At 39.4% G+C, this 18,056-nt stretch overlaps 1 protein-coding gene across 10 annotated transcripts in view; it reads right to left on the bottom strand.

Annotated features, from left to right (window-relative positions):
- LOC114562637 (LIM and calponin homology domains-containing protein 1) overlaps window positions 1-18,056 on the bottom strand; it is a 102,372-nt gene that overhangs the window by 63,850 nt on the left and 20,466 nt on the right. The gene's annotated exons all lie outside the window — the stretch shown is intronic.

Here is an 18,056-nt window from a genome sequence, read left to right as displayed (position 1 = left end):
AAATTAATTAAATAATTGTTTAAGTTGCTTTTTGAAACAAAGATTCCATTGATGAGCTTTTATAAAAATTATTAGTTCTACAACAGATATATTTCCCATCTTATTAAAAACAATCCACAAGAGGGGTGTTTACCTACTGGGGATCAAGCAGCATCAGGATGAATAATATGCTACAGCATCGGCAGGTCATTTTTCAGGGGCTACAGCCCTCAATGTTTTGACTGTAGCCCCGTATGCCATTTTAAAGGTAGGCAACACAAAGTTTAGGTGTGCAATAATATTGCTACATTTTGTTTGAAGTTCCTGTGACGTGACGTTTACAGTCTGGGGTTCAGGCTCAAACACGCAGAGCTCTGAAGCAGACCCATGCATCACTTTGTGTCCACTCTCTGTAAAAATCAAGGGGGTAAGCGAACGACTGGCAAGCATAGCTCCTATGGCGCCATTTTGATGCTAACAAGCGCTCACCCGCCGTTAGCATTCCATTGACTGCCATTCATTTTGACGTCACTTTGACAGGGAATAACTTTACATCTGAAGCGTTTAAAGACTTTATTTGTCCATTGTTTATTTCTAAAGAAACACGATAATGTATAAAAGGCTCCATTACCTTGTACCTCACGTTATGGCTCCGTAGAAGGCGTTTTTATAAAAATAGGCTAACGATTGTGTCATAACCACGCGACTTACTGTCGCATAGTAGAGGAATTACCGTATAGTACAGGAGAAGCTCGCAGGCAGTTTCAACTTACATTAGCTGTTTAAGTTTAATTACTAATGTTAGCTAGCATTTTAGTTAGCAATAATTAGCCCGTGCCCATGTTATCTCCATACATATACCTACGCTCTCCGTCTCTGCAAGGTTGGGAATGATTGAGATTTCTCTTGGCACAGCTACCTTACAACTTTCAGAAAATACAGAAGAGCTTCCGTGGTCTGTGCAGCTTCAGATAATCATAATGGACGGGCTCTGCTGTGGACATGCTGCGGCAGATGTGTTGTGCTTGTGCTCCATGTGTATCTGCCATAGTTTGGGTTTTCCACCTCTGATGTCAAAACTTTGTCTCATTCAGAGACCCCAACGGGGCTCTGGGTCTGTCAGATAGTCTGAATGACATCTACCATATCAGCAGAGCAATAATGTAATGCACAGCAGACTATAGGGCAGGTGGATTTTTCCTGAAGAAATTGTGACTTATTCTTCTAACATTATTTTTCTCAAATATCACAACTCCAAAGCCAGATAACGCAGATGGGATGAGCTACATTTTGAATGTGCAGAATGTTTTGAACATGAGCAGAAATCTTGCTAAAATACATCTGAAATATTAGGCTACAGTCCAGGGGTTCATAAATTAATTAAAATTAATTAATGTCATTCACATAAATAAGTGCCACTTGCACATTTAAAGAGGTTACTTCATCAACAAAAGACGCAAAAGACGAAGGAAGAGTAAATCATGCCTGTGTGTGTTGACCTTAACAGAGATCACATTCAACTTAATCTACAGGAGAATAAATATTTGAAGAGAAATACAGAATGTCTGATGTCTGCCTAACTGCATTATATTCCATTATGTTTTTATACTTTGAATTGTCACCCATGTTTTCCTTTACATAAATAAAGATATTTCCAGCATAAATTGATGCAGAAAAAGGTAGAAATAGGTGCAGATAAAGTGTTTAATGCTCAAAATTGTATGGGGGAGGACCCCCAGACCCCCCACATTATATGTGGCCCCACAAATCTGGAAACAAAACCTTTGTCTTTGACTTGCCAGTATGTTTGTTCCATCTAACTAACATCTGAAATGAACATACACTGGCTTTTAACAAGCTGGGCAAGCCAAACGCTGTTTTTGTGATCTGCTATGCGTGCATTACATTCAGTCCTCAAGTCCTAGAAACGCCCCTGTGCTACAGTATGTCCCACAGCATGTTACATTAAAGATGAGCTAAAATGATTTAAAAAAAACCCACATATCATTAGGTATATGTGCTAATTTATGTTGTACAAAAATGAGATAAAACATGCTGTTACAAACTCTTTTTCAAAGAGTAGACGGAGGTGCTTAAGGCATCTGGGGCCAACGTGGGCCTGGAAAACTGAATAGCTTGTGTATCTTTTTCCTTGTTGCCAACTTTCAGCATGCATCATGAGGTTTTCCTGAGTTGGCAGAGGTTTAAAAAGATTTGGGCTAATATTGGATCATGCCTCTAAAGCCTGCATGGCAGATCACCACTAAATCTCCCCAATAAGTTGCAGATCCAACCATTCACCATATCAGACTGATCTGGAGGCACCGACGCCAGCAGATACAGTTGAGTATACAGTGTAGTAAGACAAGCACATTCACACGGTCTAGAGGCAAATGGAATTAAACTCTGACTAACAATATTTTATTAACTGACACAAACACAAAGTTTCATTGTCCCTCATTGGGCCACACATACGAAAAGCATTCACTCACGGGCCTACAAACACATCAGCATAGACATTTGATGTCAGCACGTGTTTACAGGAGGCTGACTACAAACACCCCACTTTGTAGTGGGAGTTGAGTCAGACTGCTCTGAGAAAGCAGCTGAAGCTTTAAATCAACTGGAGCCGCAGCAGAGTCGCTGCCCAGGCCAAGGACAATGAACAAGAGAGTATTATGAAACAGGGATCATCACAGGTAATGGCAGTTAATAGAGCATAATTGGTGTGGTATTATACAGTGGAATCAGCACTGGACCACAACCCACAACAGTCCAATCCCAGAGTCGGACCTTTCGAGCTTCTGAGGAGAATATTTACAGACTGATTTGATGACAGCAAACTAATTAGGCTTAATCTGTTGTGATTGATGACTATGTTTCATAGAATAAAAATGCCTAGCATCTTGAGACCACCCCCAAAGAACAAGAATAATGACCTCTGACAGAATAAAAAAATAAATATATCAAGCATTAATTCAAAAAGCATTCAGCTACAAAACTATCACATAATCTTCCAACAGAAAGACACCATGAGAAAAATTACGCGTGGGACAGAATGTTATGGAAAACTTTGTGCTGGATTGCCACAAGTTTAACATTTACATGTGCCAACCACACGCTGCAGGCAGCAGCAATGAATTATGTTGATTAGTAGCCATGGAGAGCACAATAAAAGGAAAGGAAGACATAAATAAGTGTGCTGTTCAAGACTGGAGAACAATCACTCCAAGCCAGATCAGTTAAACAGAAATTCATGGGATTATAAAATCTAACATTGTATGTAAAAACAACATTTTAAGTGAACACTACCAGAAAACCAAATTATTTGTCAGATTTTACACTGTAAACCAGTTTTACAACAGGTTACAGTATACTGTAGTCTCCGTTTTAACACGTTTTTAAAGACTGTGAGGAGGGATACAACTCGGCTTCTTACTGTATGAAACTTGCACTACTTCTCATGTATTTGAAACACAAACAAACACACACTTTCTACTGTTGCTTTCTCATTTTAGTCAGAGAAGCAGAAATGTTCTCAGGCACATGGAGGATCCTGTGAGAGTCATCTGGCGTGGGAAACCTTACACAACCCCTGATTACTCATGTATTGCTCCTACTCAGCAAGACGCACTGGTTTCATCTTATCAGAATCTCCATTATGTTTACATGGTAGACTGTAGCTGTCAGCTCAAACTCACTGGGAGTGGTGTATACTGTATTTAACTGTTATAAAAAAGGCAGGTAGTTCAGTTTTCTACTATATAGCACTTCAATGATACCAAGATGGTGATTGACGGGATTAAACCCATGACCCTCAAGTTACAGGACAGTTTCACTAACAACTAAACTATCCTACAGGCTACATAAGAGACATCAGAAAATAGACTAACTTCTAAATGCCACAAGCATCATTTGACATATGGCCACGTTTATGTAAAAACAGACATATTTTGATTTCAATTAAAGCTAATTGTCGATCAAGTTTGCGGTCAGTTAACATTGAGGCTCTCCACTGTTTAGTTTAACCAAAGCAATAAGACAAACAAAACATTTGAAATAATAATAAAATAAAAAAATCATGGTTAGTTAGATTCTAAATCAGAACCTGTAAAATAACAGTACCCCAGGGACTACTGATTGGTCAGCTGCACCAGCTTGCAGGAACACATTTCCCCAGAGGAGAGCTGTTTTCAATGTCACACCTTTGTCTCTAGAGACGGGCCCACTGTCTGTTAACTGATGAGCTCGGAATGAACGTCCGTCTGCGGTTTGTGTTCACACTGTAAATCTGGAGACCACCTGGAAGTTTGGTCCATATGTAGCTGAATTATCTAAATGACATCATTCATCATCATCATCAGACCTTTGTTAAATGGTTGAAAACATGTCACTGTTTTAGCACAAACAGAGAGCAAATATAAAAAATAGACAGTTTATGTTCAAACTAAAACTAAAAATATGGTCAGAGGATAGACAAAATAATCATTGTAGACAAAATATTTTATTTAAAAAAAAAAAAAAAGGAAAATTTTTGAAGTTGCACAAACAGCACTGCAAACAGTATGGGTCTATGGTTAGACTTTAGACAATGTGTTGTCATGATTTTTCCCCATGGCACGTGTTGCTTTGAAACCTACATACTGTAAGAAAGTACTGATGGTCAGACCTCATTTAAAAAGGTGAAAGATGCAGCTTATTACCATGCAGCCTAATATGACAAAACTTTCTAGTAGTTTACATTACTTTTTCAAACATTTGAACATTAGCTGATCATCTATGGAATCTATGGATAGGATTGCAATAAATCCCCTTCCTAAGAAATGCATCTAATTTCCATGTAGATGGAGCTATTTTGGGGACAAAAAGTCTTAATATTAAGCCAAAACACCACATGAGGCCTGGTGAAAGATGAAAGCTGCCATAATGTCATATCCTGTTTTTTCAAGTATACTGTACAGGAGTGCTGATTAGCCTGTATCTATAGTGCTTTAAGTCCCCATTGTTGATACAATCCATGAACGGTTCTTAAGAAATTGATACTGTCATAACACTGAAAGTTTTCCACACACTTGGCTCACTATTTGCGTCACACCTCAACAGAGCAATGAATCAAACACTTCTCAAGAGAGAAGAGAGCCATGTGACAGATCATTATTAACAATGCTTCAATGAGACACAGGTTTCAAGGTCAAAACACAACTCTGCCTCCTCTGATTCTTTGTGTCTCTCTTTTAGGAAGGGAGTGCACCCTAATGAACAAGCTCCACAAGCTAGTGTACATGTCATCCAAGTATGTTGGGAATCACCTCTAAAAAGTCCACATGAAGGTGCATTCTTACCCGGTCCAGCATCAATCAAACTGTAAATACATAGTGTTAGTGGATGTCAACGAACGTTAAACACATGATGTCAATTGGAAAACCATGTGAGAAGCGCAGTAGAAAAAAAAATCCTGCTCTTCAGCGCTAGAAACCTTTTTTGCCTGCTTTAACAATTTGGCGTCCAACTTTTGCTTTATATAACCAGCCAACTAAATTCTTTAAAAAAGGTACAATGAGTGAATTTTAACACATTATTACCACCTTTAAAGTAAACTTAAGATGACTATTACAAATATTGGCTGCCTCTACAGACATTTGCCAGTGCCAAACAGGCAAAATGCTGTTCTTCTTGTTTAAAAGGAATACAAACGTTCAGTGTCTTCTGCTACACATAATACGATGGCATTTTTCTTTTATGGGAGGGAACTGTAAGGAAATGTTTCAATGGCCATATATTATGTAATTTGACGAACGTCAAATGTTCATTTTCAGGACCAAGCGAGGACATGTTTGTTCTTCGTTAGGTTTCAGTGGTTCTCAATTGATTTCAGAACAGCCTTTGACCCTTGTTGGATTTCTAGGTTTTGTTCTTGTTCTCTGCTTCCTTTCACATGAAAGATGAAAAGTCGAATGGCCTCGTGCCAATGTTCACATAAACTCATTGTTTGAGGAAGCACAGAATTGAACAAGGAGGTTGACCTTCAAATGTAGCCATTTCTTGTCAAGCTGTATATTTTGGTCTACACACTCTCCTGTACAGTATACAATGCTAAAGCAAGAGCCAGGATTTAAAGTAGGACATATCTCTGCCGCCGGAAAAGTGACAGCTTTATAGATGTATGAAAATGTATCATGTAAAACTGAGGACAACAGGAAACAATGAGTGAAACAAAGAGGTAAAGAACCAAGTATAGACTCCTAGACAACAGGGAAGTGATCAATACATTGCGATGTTGACAAGGTACAGAGCAGGCGTGCATCTCCAAAGATGTCTAGAGAAATGAAGAATGCTGTATTTCACATTTGTGTCTCAAACTGTAACTAAAACTGAAACTTTTCATTTCAGGTATTTAGAGATCAAATAACCTTGAAAAAGGGAAGCCTTACTGTCATAACATACTACAAATGCTAGGTGTACACTTCTTTGCTTGGTTGACTAAATAACAATTTATTAACCAGCATTTTCATTAACCAGTGTTTAAGTGTAGGCTCTTGTCACATACTGGAAACATTCCTCTCTCCCAAGAAAAACACTGCCACCCTTTTGCAGTGATTAACAGCTCTGACCTGGCTCCTGTGGTCCAGCTTGTGTGTTCACAGACAGATGTATTTTATTGCCAATAAGACCATTATACTGCAGAAGTGGTTCTTAATCATTGGGGGGTGCATGGTATTTCTTTTATAGAGTCAGACAAACAATATAGGAGTAATATAAACTAAAAATATTTTATATCAAATAACATGTTGCTGGAATTTATCCAAAAATTAAAGTGATGGTTCGGAGTAATTTCACCCTAGGGTCCTTTGCACCACGACCTCGAGCCAAACAACCCCCCAGAAGCTTTTTTCACCTGGATCGAACATTGGGAGAGTTAGCGTTATCAGCTGAATAGCTTAGTGCAGGTGCTAATGGATCCAACTGTGTATTTCGTAAGTTACCCCTCTAATAATATAAAAAAAATGATACCAAACTCCTACAGTAGTACAAATAGGTTATGTACTGATGGATTGGAACGTTTGTAAGTACACCAGGAGTTTATGTAAATAACACTTGCCTGCTGGCTTCTGCTCTCTGCTGCTACTGCTACCGGCAGTAAGACGAATGCTTATGGACGTCTACAAATTACAACACCGAAAAGACCTACAACAAAAATCTATATTAATTTAACTTATTTTTTAAAAGTAAGTGCTGTAGTACAACTAGCAGGAGACAAGCTATAATTGAGGTAAGTTTGGAGACACTACCTTATTTAATCATTAAATTAATAAATATGTTTGTTGTATCGCTTACAAACTTTCCAATTGAGTACATAACCTATTTGTACTACTGTAGTAGTTTGGTATAATTTTGGGCATTATTGATAACGCTAACTCTCCCAATGATCGACCCAGGTGAAAAAAAGCTTCTGGGGGTTGTTAGTCTCGAGGTCACGGTGCAAAGGACCCTAGGGTGAAATTATTCCGAACCATCACTTTATAAACTTAACCCACAGCAAAATAAATTTGCTTTCACATTGTGGCAGTGATTATTACTCTGAGGCTAAAACAGCTTAGCAAGTGTGCCACACACTCCCACACTGCAGCCATTCACATGCCAGACAGTGCCATTTCTATTCATGCTTGCCCCCCCTTAGCCTCCCCCCCCCCTCGATAAGCCCCTCTGATTAAACAAGCCACATTTCCTGCGACTAAAATGACCTAGCCATAAGCTAAATGTTAGTATTCCAGCCAGTCCGTCCCATTTCCACCCTGATTAGATGATGGAAAGATGTTTGGGTTGTGGATTAACCCTACTCCTGGCCCCCATTGGCGCTACTCACTTCCACCCCCATTCCCTCCCATGTTTTTCTTCCCCATTCTCTTTCAGGCTTGGCGGGGCCTTGAGCCCACGTGAGGGGAAAGGAAGGAGTATTTGGCTTGAGGATGGCTTGGCAGTTGTCTGGGATAAAAAAGAAGGAATTGGACCTGTGCTAAAAGGGATGAAGGAAACACTGACTAAGGTCAAATAAGGTGCAGGGTGAGAGGCAGGTTTAAGTTTATTACTCTGTCCTTTTTTGGCTGCAAGGTGATGCTGACAGTTGTGACTTGCCTGCCAAGTCATTCACCATTTTATAAATCTGCATGTGAGTGTGAGTTAAAGTACTCATATTATGCTCATTTTCAGGTTCATAATTGTATTTAGAGGTTGTACCAGAATAGGTTTATGTGGTTTAATTTTCAGAAAACACCATATATACTTTTGTTGTACTGAACATTGCTGCAGCTCCTCTTTTCACCCTGTGTGTTGAGCTCTCTGTTTTAGCTACCGAGTGAGGCATCTCACTTGCGCCGTAAGTACTGCTAGCTAATCAGTTGCAGAGTATGAGTGGAGTGCCACGCTAGCAGCTAGGCGAGCATTATAACGTGTTACAAAGTGACACACGTTTGTCACGGAAGTAAAGGCTGGACTACAATAGAGCTGTTTGGAGCAGTTTGTGATCAGTGTTTTCTGTTGGAGATGGTAAGTCCCTTTGGGGTGGACTTTGGGCTTTTTCACTTTGTAAACCTATAACGTGCACAAAAAGATATATAACAATAAAGGAAAGGGGAAAGCCAAAAAGCATAATATGAGCACTTTAAGTCGGAGTGGGGTTTGAACAGTTGCAGTCATTACATTTTATTTGTAAGCCAACAGATAAATATATCTAGATATACCAAATATTACCTTTGTGTCCCAACCATCCTTACGCCAAGCCGTTTCTGAGCATTTCTTGCTCCGGTCACATTGTTACTTACAGTGGGCTCATTTTTCACTCTATCTGCAAGTCTTGCATCTCAAAAAAATAAATAAAAAAATAAAAGACCAGTTGAATCAGGTTGTACAATATTTCCCTAAGAGTAAACATATAATATAGGATATAATATAGGAAAAAAGGAATTTTGGCTGCTCATCATTCACTCAAAGAATAATTTACATTTTTACAAACTTAACCCCAGTGGTGGAATGTAACTAAGTACATTTACACAAGTACACATTTATGGTACTTCATGTTACTTTCTACTTCTACTACACTATATTTCAGAGATAAATGTACTTTTTACTCAACTGCACTAATCTGACAGCTTTAGTTACTAGTTTTGCATTGAAGACTTGTACTTTTAATACTTTAAGTACATTTTCCTAATGATACTTAAATACTTTTAACATTTTCAATGCAGGGCTTTTACTTGCAACAGAGTATTTCTGCAGTGTGGTATTAGTACTGTTACTTAAGTAAAGTATCTGTATTCTTCTTCCACCACCGCTTAACACTAGGCTGTGTGTATTCTTGCTGTGGTTTGCGGTCTCAGTTGTGAATTGGATGAATTTTTATTTCATGGCTATGCATCACACAGTAAACAATTGTACAATAATAAAACTATTTTACAGCTTCTTGATTAGGCAAATGGTTGATTTTTGGCAACGTACAATGCAAGATTTTTATCCAGTTAGTGTTTTTTATGGCTTAACTTTGGAGCTTTTTAACAAACACATTTACTGACGGTGGGAATTTTGAGAATCCGACAAACAAAATGTTTTTTGGTGTAGGGAGGGTTAACAGCCTAATGTTTAATTTCTGGCAATATACAGTACATTATAGAGGTATTCATATTCATAACGGAAGACTAAGTTATGGATGTAAAATGAGCGGGTTGTGTGTTTTTTCATGTGTATTAAAAGGCCTGTAAGTGTAGACTTAGGTGGTGGTGTGACCATTATGTGTGCTGCACATCTGCATCATGGATTGAGCCTTATACGTTTTGATAACTCTGCTCTCTATGCAGTGCAGATCTGCCACCAGGCAAAAAGCTGCTAAGGAAAACGGTCCAATCAGCAACAACAGTGTTTTCCCCACTTTTTTTTTACGATATTTAAAACATGCAGCGTATTCTGAATTTCCTTTCCCTGCTCTCATCCGTCTCTCTGTCTCACACACACACACACACACACACACACACACACACACAAAGCCCCTCCCTTCACACCGCGGCTGTCTCCATGAAAACGAGAGAAAACGGCTGGCGAAATTCACAAGTTCACGAAAGGTTGGTATCTCGTGAACACCTTTACACAATTACACATTAACAAGTGCTATAAAAATATTTTATATTCTGAATACAATGTTGTCAGTGTGTTAATGTTTGAGTCCCCACCCGACTCTTAGCAAACAAACGATTGTGCCTGCTTTAGAACGTTAACTAGTCGCAAGTTTGCGGTAAAATGCAGTTGGGTTGTCGAGGTCAAAACACTATATTCAGCAGCTGTGAATCAAATAAACTTATTATAAATAATGTTATGTCATTTTTTTACTCTTATATTGAATGTTTGCTGCTTCAATCCAGAGGAGTATTGAAAAGTATTTTCTGCGACTGAAAAAGGCCTGTGTTGAGGATGAGGACCAGCCTGAACCAGAGGTATCGGTCTCAAACAGAGCTCAACAGTCCGACCAGTGGAATTAGTTATGTTATTAATTTATTTACAATATTTTCAGGCTTCAACCAGTGACAGACAGGGTCAGGGAGAGAAAGAGATAGATTTGTTAGGCATTGAAGAAAGGAAAGGAGGACAGCATCCAACAGCGTGTCCTCCTCAGTTTTTGATACTTGATTGTTACGAAAATAATAGGGGTGTGACGAGATCTCGCACGAGATCTCGCGAGATTAAAACGTGACGAGATTTCTCGTCGAGGTGAAAAGTTGTCTCGTGAGGCGATGTGATGTCAGCGTGATGGAGCGTGAAATTACTATTGAAGATCCCCCTGCCACTTTTAAATGATTTGTGTGGCAACATTTTGGTTTTCCAGCGGAAATAATAAACGGCGAAAGAGTGACAGACAAGACGAACACAATATGTAAACATTGTAAGAAAAAAATGCCGTACTACTAACTACTGCACCCGCGAGTCGCGGGTGCAGTAGTTAATAGAGAGCTGTGGTGGTGCTGTAAGTGTTTTTGCATAGTGCTCGTGTTAGCCGCGGTATACGGCATTTTTTTCTTACAATGTTTACATATTGTGTTCGTCTTGTCTGTCACTCTTTCGCCGTTTATTATTTCCGCAGGAAAACCAAAATGTTGCCACACAAATGATTTAAAAGTGGCAGGGGGATCTTCAATAGTAATTCCACGCTCCATCACGCTGACATCACATCGCCTCACGAAACAACTTTTCACCTCGACGAGAAATCTTGTCTCGTTCTTGTGAACCCAATCTCGTGATGTGTCTCGTCTCGTGGAGTAAGCATCTCGTCACACCCCTAGAAAATAAGTATTCCTCACCCCCCCACCCCTGCTCGCCACAAATTGCTTTCTATCTATCTGTGGGAAACACTGAACAATGTCCCTTTAGAAGACCAGGGAGACCAGTTGGGTGGGACAGGGACACACAGGGCTTTCATTGTGCCACCCCACACTTGATTGCGTGTGTTAGAGATGTGTGTGTGAGGGGGAATGAGCCTTCAAACCCTGCTTCTCAGTGCACTCCAAAGTCTACTGAACTTCCCTCAGTGGCACACATGCCACCTCTTTAATTTTATCTATTGCCTTGGGTGTGCAATTACAAATCCCCACTCTACTAACCCAGCTCATCACATACACAATTTAATTTTAGTGAAATTAGACACAAAAAGTGAAAGTGAGAATGAATACACAAAAGAGTACTGCAGAAAGTGGATTTTTCTCTTCCATGAAATGTGATGGCCACATTGAAAACTCTGGGTGAACAAGCAAGGTGTCAGTCAACCAAACACCTATAAGGGATAAGTAGCTCATGATGGACAACTAATGCCATGCATGGATCATGTGACCTTACGGTTATAACATGGCTGTTCCCCTAACTAAGGCCCCTAGGTATGTCTACGTAGATCAAAAACATCCAAACTGTGGTGGTTTCCAGTTCAACAATATCCAACCATGCAGCCCACAGAAATACCTCACCATACCATATATCCCATACCTACTAGGATTGTAGTGACAACCCCCCACAGCTATGCAAAATCAGAAACAAAGAGCCTTCGTGTTGACACCAGCTCCCTAAGCTAAGCTTCCTAAGCAGTGGGGCTTTTGCAGGGGCCTCCACTAGTCTCCAATATCCTGCCCGCTACAGTTTCCATGAGGCTGAGGGCAACATCCAGCCAGCAGCCGCACTGGGAGCCATAGTCAGACAGACAAGCAGACAGACAGGCAGACAGGCAGACGCCCAGGCCTCGACCTGCTGGGATGGACATCTCAACACCAGGATCAGTCAGGTTTTAAAAAGTGGGTTTTATTTAGCACAAGAGCTCATTTAGGGTTTACCTAATAAACATGTCTACAATATCCAATACAGAAAAAAAACTTGAGCATATCTAAACAAAATATTAAACGTGTTGAAGTGGCATGGGTTTTTGAAGTCTTATACCAGTAATATCAGGGGTTTTCATGTTATTAGTGGATTTGCATACAGCCTCAGCATTGCAATACATTAAGATTAGGGGTGGAATCGATATTTATTTTTACCAATGATTCACCTAAATATTTTCTGTTTATATGGTACCGCTGACTACATCATATCCGTTTCCAGCAAATCTTACTGAAAGCAGAAAATACATGAAATTAATGTCAGACTGACTGACTTGGGATGTGCATTCTTATTAGAAAACAATTCGTTTTTATTATATATATTGTCTCTAGAAGTGTATTATTCAACTTTTGTTTTTGTTAAAGAAGAAAAATAAAATCGCAATACTCAATGCTATCGAATCGCAATACTTCTAGAATCGCTATAAATGTATGGTGAAAGAATCAAATCGGGACAAAAGCATATAATCCCAGCCCTAACTAATGAGAAAAAAAAGCTGAAATCATAAATGACAGAGTGTACACTTAGGGTCAACACTGAACAATTTCTCAATTATAGAAAAAAACCTTGGAGTTGAACCGAACTGCATTTAACACCCACTCAGCTGACTGTCGTTTGCCTTCCTGCTTTATTACAGATTATAGAAATATACAGTATGTCAAAGTACAACTTGTTTTACTGGGAGTTTAATGGGACTAGTATCGTCACGAGTATTAGCATGCAACCTCTGTCTTTACCCAATTACTGCAGGTACCGGATTAGCATCACTGACAACTTCTTTAATTGTTTTAAAATCACTGGATGTCCCCAGCTAATATTAATCCCATGGAAACAGGACTTTAGCTTCAAGCTAATTGAAATTAGTGAAGTGTAACCCAAGTGTTATTTTCTTGGCGACTGAGCAATATCAGATTTGGCACAGTGTGCTTGTGAAGTGCACCATGCTCAGAGCAGTATCCAGGCAACAGACCTTGAATGCTAGTTAATACAAGAAGGATGATAAGAAGTAGATTCATCTTCTTGCTGTGGTTATAAGAGAGGGAGGCCTGTATACTAGCCAAAATCCCTTCAAAACTTTTATGTGATAAAATTCTTTTCAACGTTGGGTACACGTTCAGACATGCCCTCCTCTCTTCTCATTACAAAGCTCTGTTCTCAGCAAGGCTGAGCTAATCAGGAGCTTCACGGACAAACCGTGTCAACACTCCAGCACAATGCAGAATAATCAGTAGGTTTACAATGGCTTCTGATCTGACCGCTTGGACACTCTTTGGCCAGTGGTGTAATCTAGGGCTGCCACCTCTTAGTCGATTAGTCGACTAATCGGTCATTTTGGTCTTAGTCGACTAAGATTTCTTTAGTTGGTAAGTCATTTTTTTATGCTTATTCATGCTTAATTACTCATTTCCAAGAAACTTATGAACACATTTATGGTAAACACAAGATTAAAGTGGTGCTTTTGCAGGATTAATTGTGGAGAAACTCAGTTTTACAGATGGTTAATTAACTACATTTATATTGTGCTTTTCTAGTCTTAACCACCTCTCAAAGCGCACAGCTCTGTCAATTAAATCAATTAATCGATTAGTCGACAAAACCGTATAAGTGTTAGTCAACTAAGAATTTCTTTAGTCGAGGACAGCCCTAGTGTAATCATATTGAAACATCCACTTGAGACGCAGCTCATCCCATATCTCGTTGGAAAATATATCAATATCATTTCAAAAGTCAATATACAGCCCAGCCCTATTCATTAGTACCAAAGACGTTACTTCTGGCATGCCCGTGTCTGAAACAGCAATAGAGCTGTACAGAGCTAGGCTACTGATACGCATGTGAATTTCACGGGCATACAGGAGCTAAATCCATCGCTAGAAAAAAAAATTCAACAGATATCTTAGTTATAACAAGATTGAGCTAGCTAAGCAGTTTGGTGTTTGTATGTGCGGGGTTTATTCAATTTGGGAAATACTACGATCTCTACAAAGCTAACGTTGGCTTGAGTTGGCTTGCTGACTGAATAGGGACCAGAAATTGCTTGAGGTTGGCGGACAAACTTTCTATTTCTGGATGGAATAAAACTGTAGCCCGGGGTTTCTTATACAACTGTTACCACAGCCAAATGCACAGCATATACCAGGCATATTGTACTAGTGCGTTTCATAAATCTTCTTGTGTGTATTACGTATCAGTCATAAGCTTGATTTATATTTCTGCGTAAAATCTACGCCGTTGCTACATACGTAGGTACGTGGAGACACAAACCTACGCCGGACCCTATGCCGTAGCCTGCACCTCTTGAAAAATGTAACTACACGTCGCAAAGACGTACGTTGCTCGACCGTGGCTTGGTGGCGTTGCAAACTCTCCGCTTCTGCGAGGGAATTCTGAGTCTCAAAGTTGGCAAATCTGTCAAATTCCACACGGCAGTGTCGCATAATTACAGTATGCAAACCAGTTTCCTCATTTTTTTGGTGTGGTGCACAACTAGCCGGGCCAAAATTCGCTGTTAACCTAAACTGATATGCAGGCCGGATATAAATTAGCAAGGGGCCAGATTTGGCACCCAGGCCTTGAGTTTGACACATGTGCTCTAGAGTCACTAACGTTACTCGCTCCAAAGCAAATTGCCGTCACTCTCTCACTTTCTCCCTCGCTCTATCACACACTCCCAACACACACATGCCGGCTCGACGCATACACCAACGCACAAGTATAGACTACATGCCACTTACGTAGGCTACGGCGAAAGCTCTGCGTGGAGCCTCCGCAGAACCATAAATCAAGCTTCATGGGTTGCCATCATAGACTGTATAAAACTATGGGTTTGCTATGCTGAAACCGGACAGAAAAATGGCAGCGACAAAGTACTGTGAGGTCAGGTGGTCCCTATGAATTGTGCAGGTGAACGAAGTCCAAATGTGTAAACTGCATCCATTCTGTAAATACATGTACTGTATTGGGAATACTGAACCAATACCATTATGCACAACGATGAGTTTGCCAACTAAAGTGGATTCTCTTGGAGTGATGCTGTCACTGAAGGACACTATAGGATAAGTGAGCATGTCAGACAAACCTTTAATGACTTCAAAGCTCGGAAATGCCCCTTCTTCCCCACATTATGGACTCAAATTCTTAAATATGTAAGTGGAAGGTAAAGGAATCCCTGTTCCTTGACAGTTTCCCAAGGCTAAGCCCCTCGGTCACCTCTGGGAACATGGGCGTCTGTCAGTCCAAGTTAGCACTGAGCTCCCATTGGGAAAAAGCATGGAGCCAGGCTTTTCTTTTTTTTTAAAACCACAAATGCTCAGAAATCCTGCCATTGTACCTCTCCCCAGGGGTTCAGGGATTTTAAGAAAGAATTCCAGGACAAAACAGTATCTTCTGAAGAGAACAAAATAACAGACTATACTGTCGCAATTCCTTAGAAGTTGCAGTAGGGGTGAGATAATGTTGAAACCAGTCACTTTGTCATTTTGTCAAAATTCCATTTCAATAATAAATCAATGATCAAAATTAGGGCTGAACGATTAATCGTTTTAAAATCTAAATCGTGATTTGAAATTGATTAATCGAATGTACATTGTACAATATTTAGTTGAATTTGGTGGCATTTGGTGCAACATTTGGTTTATCATTTTGAATTCCTCTTTTTATTATTATTACATTTTTTTCATTGAATAACTGCTGGAATAATATTGCATATCACAGATTGTGTACGGAGATGTGCTATTTTAAGTTGATTTTTCATTTATTTGTATTACTTTATTTAACATGATCCTAGAAGGTGCAATATGTAGATGCTGCTATTGAACGGAGGGATTTCAGAAAGAGTTTACAGGGAAGTACTGATATTTTTTATTGGAATGTTTTTTAATTATTATAACTAACTAAAAGTCAAAAATGGCCAAGAAATAAAAAATAAAGATAATACATTTTAATTTTGACAATATATGCATGAACACATGAATTCAAATAACACTAAATATTTAGTTAAATAGCATACAAAAGAAGGATAAAACCACTGCACATGGTAGTCTACAGTGCTGCACAGAAACTGGGGGTTATGTCCTGTAATAATCCATGTGACAAATGTGAAATCAAGACCAAAGAACATAGCACTGGGGGATTGTAAACTAAAGCCTAAAAATGTTCAAATGCATTACAATGAAAAACTTCTAATAAGCAGATTTTTAGAGGAATGTTAAGATCAAGCTCAGATTTCTACTGTATTGTAGGATTATGTAAACCATAGCCTACACTCTTTTACATAGTAGCACTTAAGTCATATTACTCATAATGCCTACACACACGCCTGTACACTAGCAAATGCTGTAGCAATCTGATATGATGACTGATCAGGTCGGGCCGGAAGGATTAACATTTTTGTCGGAATTCAGCTTTAAAAAGAGAACTTATTTGAGTTAGCTTGCAAAGTCCGAATAGTTTCACAACAGCCATTACACCTAAAATGTGGGAAGGTTGACTGAAGCTTAGTCTTTGCTCACATTGCATAAGTTGCTTAGTAGCTGTTTGAATAACTGATTATATCACTGAGAATATTACCAGTCTATTACTGAGTGATATGACATGATACATGAGTTTGAAGCATGCTAGCGCCCTGTGTTACTGCAGCACAGTACATGCAAATGAACAACGCCCGCTATTCCTCCATGGCCGCCAGTGCCTGTCATTCAGCATGACGGAAGGGTGGGCGCCTTTCATCTGATGCAGGTTTTTTTTCCTCTCTTTTTTTGGAGCGAGCAGTGAACAATATGACTGGAGTGGGTTGGAGTCTTTAGCATCTTTAGCAAGTTTAGCACGGAGTGATATTGAGCGGAGCGGCTTGGAGCAGGGGAGTGGAGGCAACAAATAGCTCCATGAGCTTGAGCAAGGAGGGGAACTTACAGTTATCAGTCTGTGATGTCTATTGCATTGTTGGTGTTGTTTTTGTGATCCCTCAACCTGTCTTGTCTATTTCAACTCAAGATTAGTGAATTCCTAGAAAGCCTTTCAACAACCCCCAGAGGGGTCATGAACTTCTTGCTTTCAGCTCTGGGCTACATGTGAATATGGGAAAAGTGATAGCAACACATAGGAAGACTAACACACAGGTATTTTCTAGTAAAATGTAAAAAAGCTGTCACCCTTTCTCCAAACAGCAGTATGCAGCTGCCCTGGAGAATGGCAAAATGTATCAATTTATGTACCACAGAGGAGAGAGTAAATCTGAAAATCAGAAAAGCTTTATTGCCAAGTACATTTTTTACACATACAAGGAATTTGTTTTGGTGTTGTAGGTGCATGTCACACATTCTCTAAAATAAACAAACAACACACACACACACACACACACACACACACACACACAATTTCACTAGTTCTTTTTCTCACAGGTAGCCAGCCCAGTTATGCTGATTGTGGCAGCATACATTGTGGAGTGTTGGTAGATTAGCCACCTGAGGACCAAAAGTAAACTGGATCTATATGGCAGCCTGCTTTGGCTTGGTAACCAAAAGTATGCTTAATTTCCCTAATAGGACCACTAAAGTTTGATATTATGATTGACTACTATGTACACTACATTACCAATAGCTGTTTTTTTTAGTAGTGATACATTGGATTTTCCTTTATATTTTCAGAAGGCCAAAATTACAGGCAACCAATAATAATTT

Source organism: Perca flavescens, chromosome 10 (assembly GCF_004354835.1).
Source record: "Perca flavescens isolate YP-PL-M2 chromosome 10, PFLA_1.0, whole genome shotgun sequence".
Taxonomy (NCBI): Eukaryota; Metazoa; Chordata; class Actinopteri; order Perciformes; family Percidae; genus Perca; species Perca flavescens.
The sequence above is the reverse complement of the archived record's forward strand: the minus strand, read 5'-3'. Positions and strand labels throughout refer to the sequence as shown.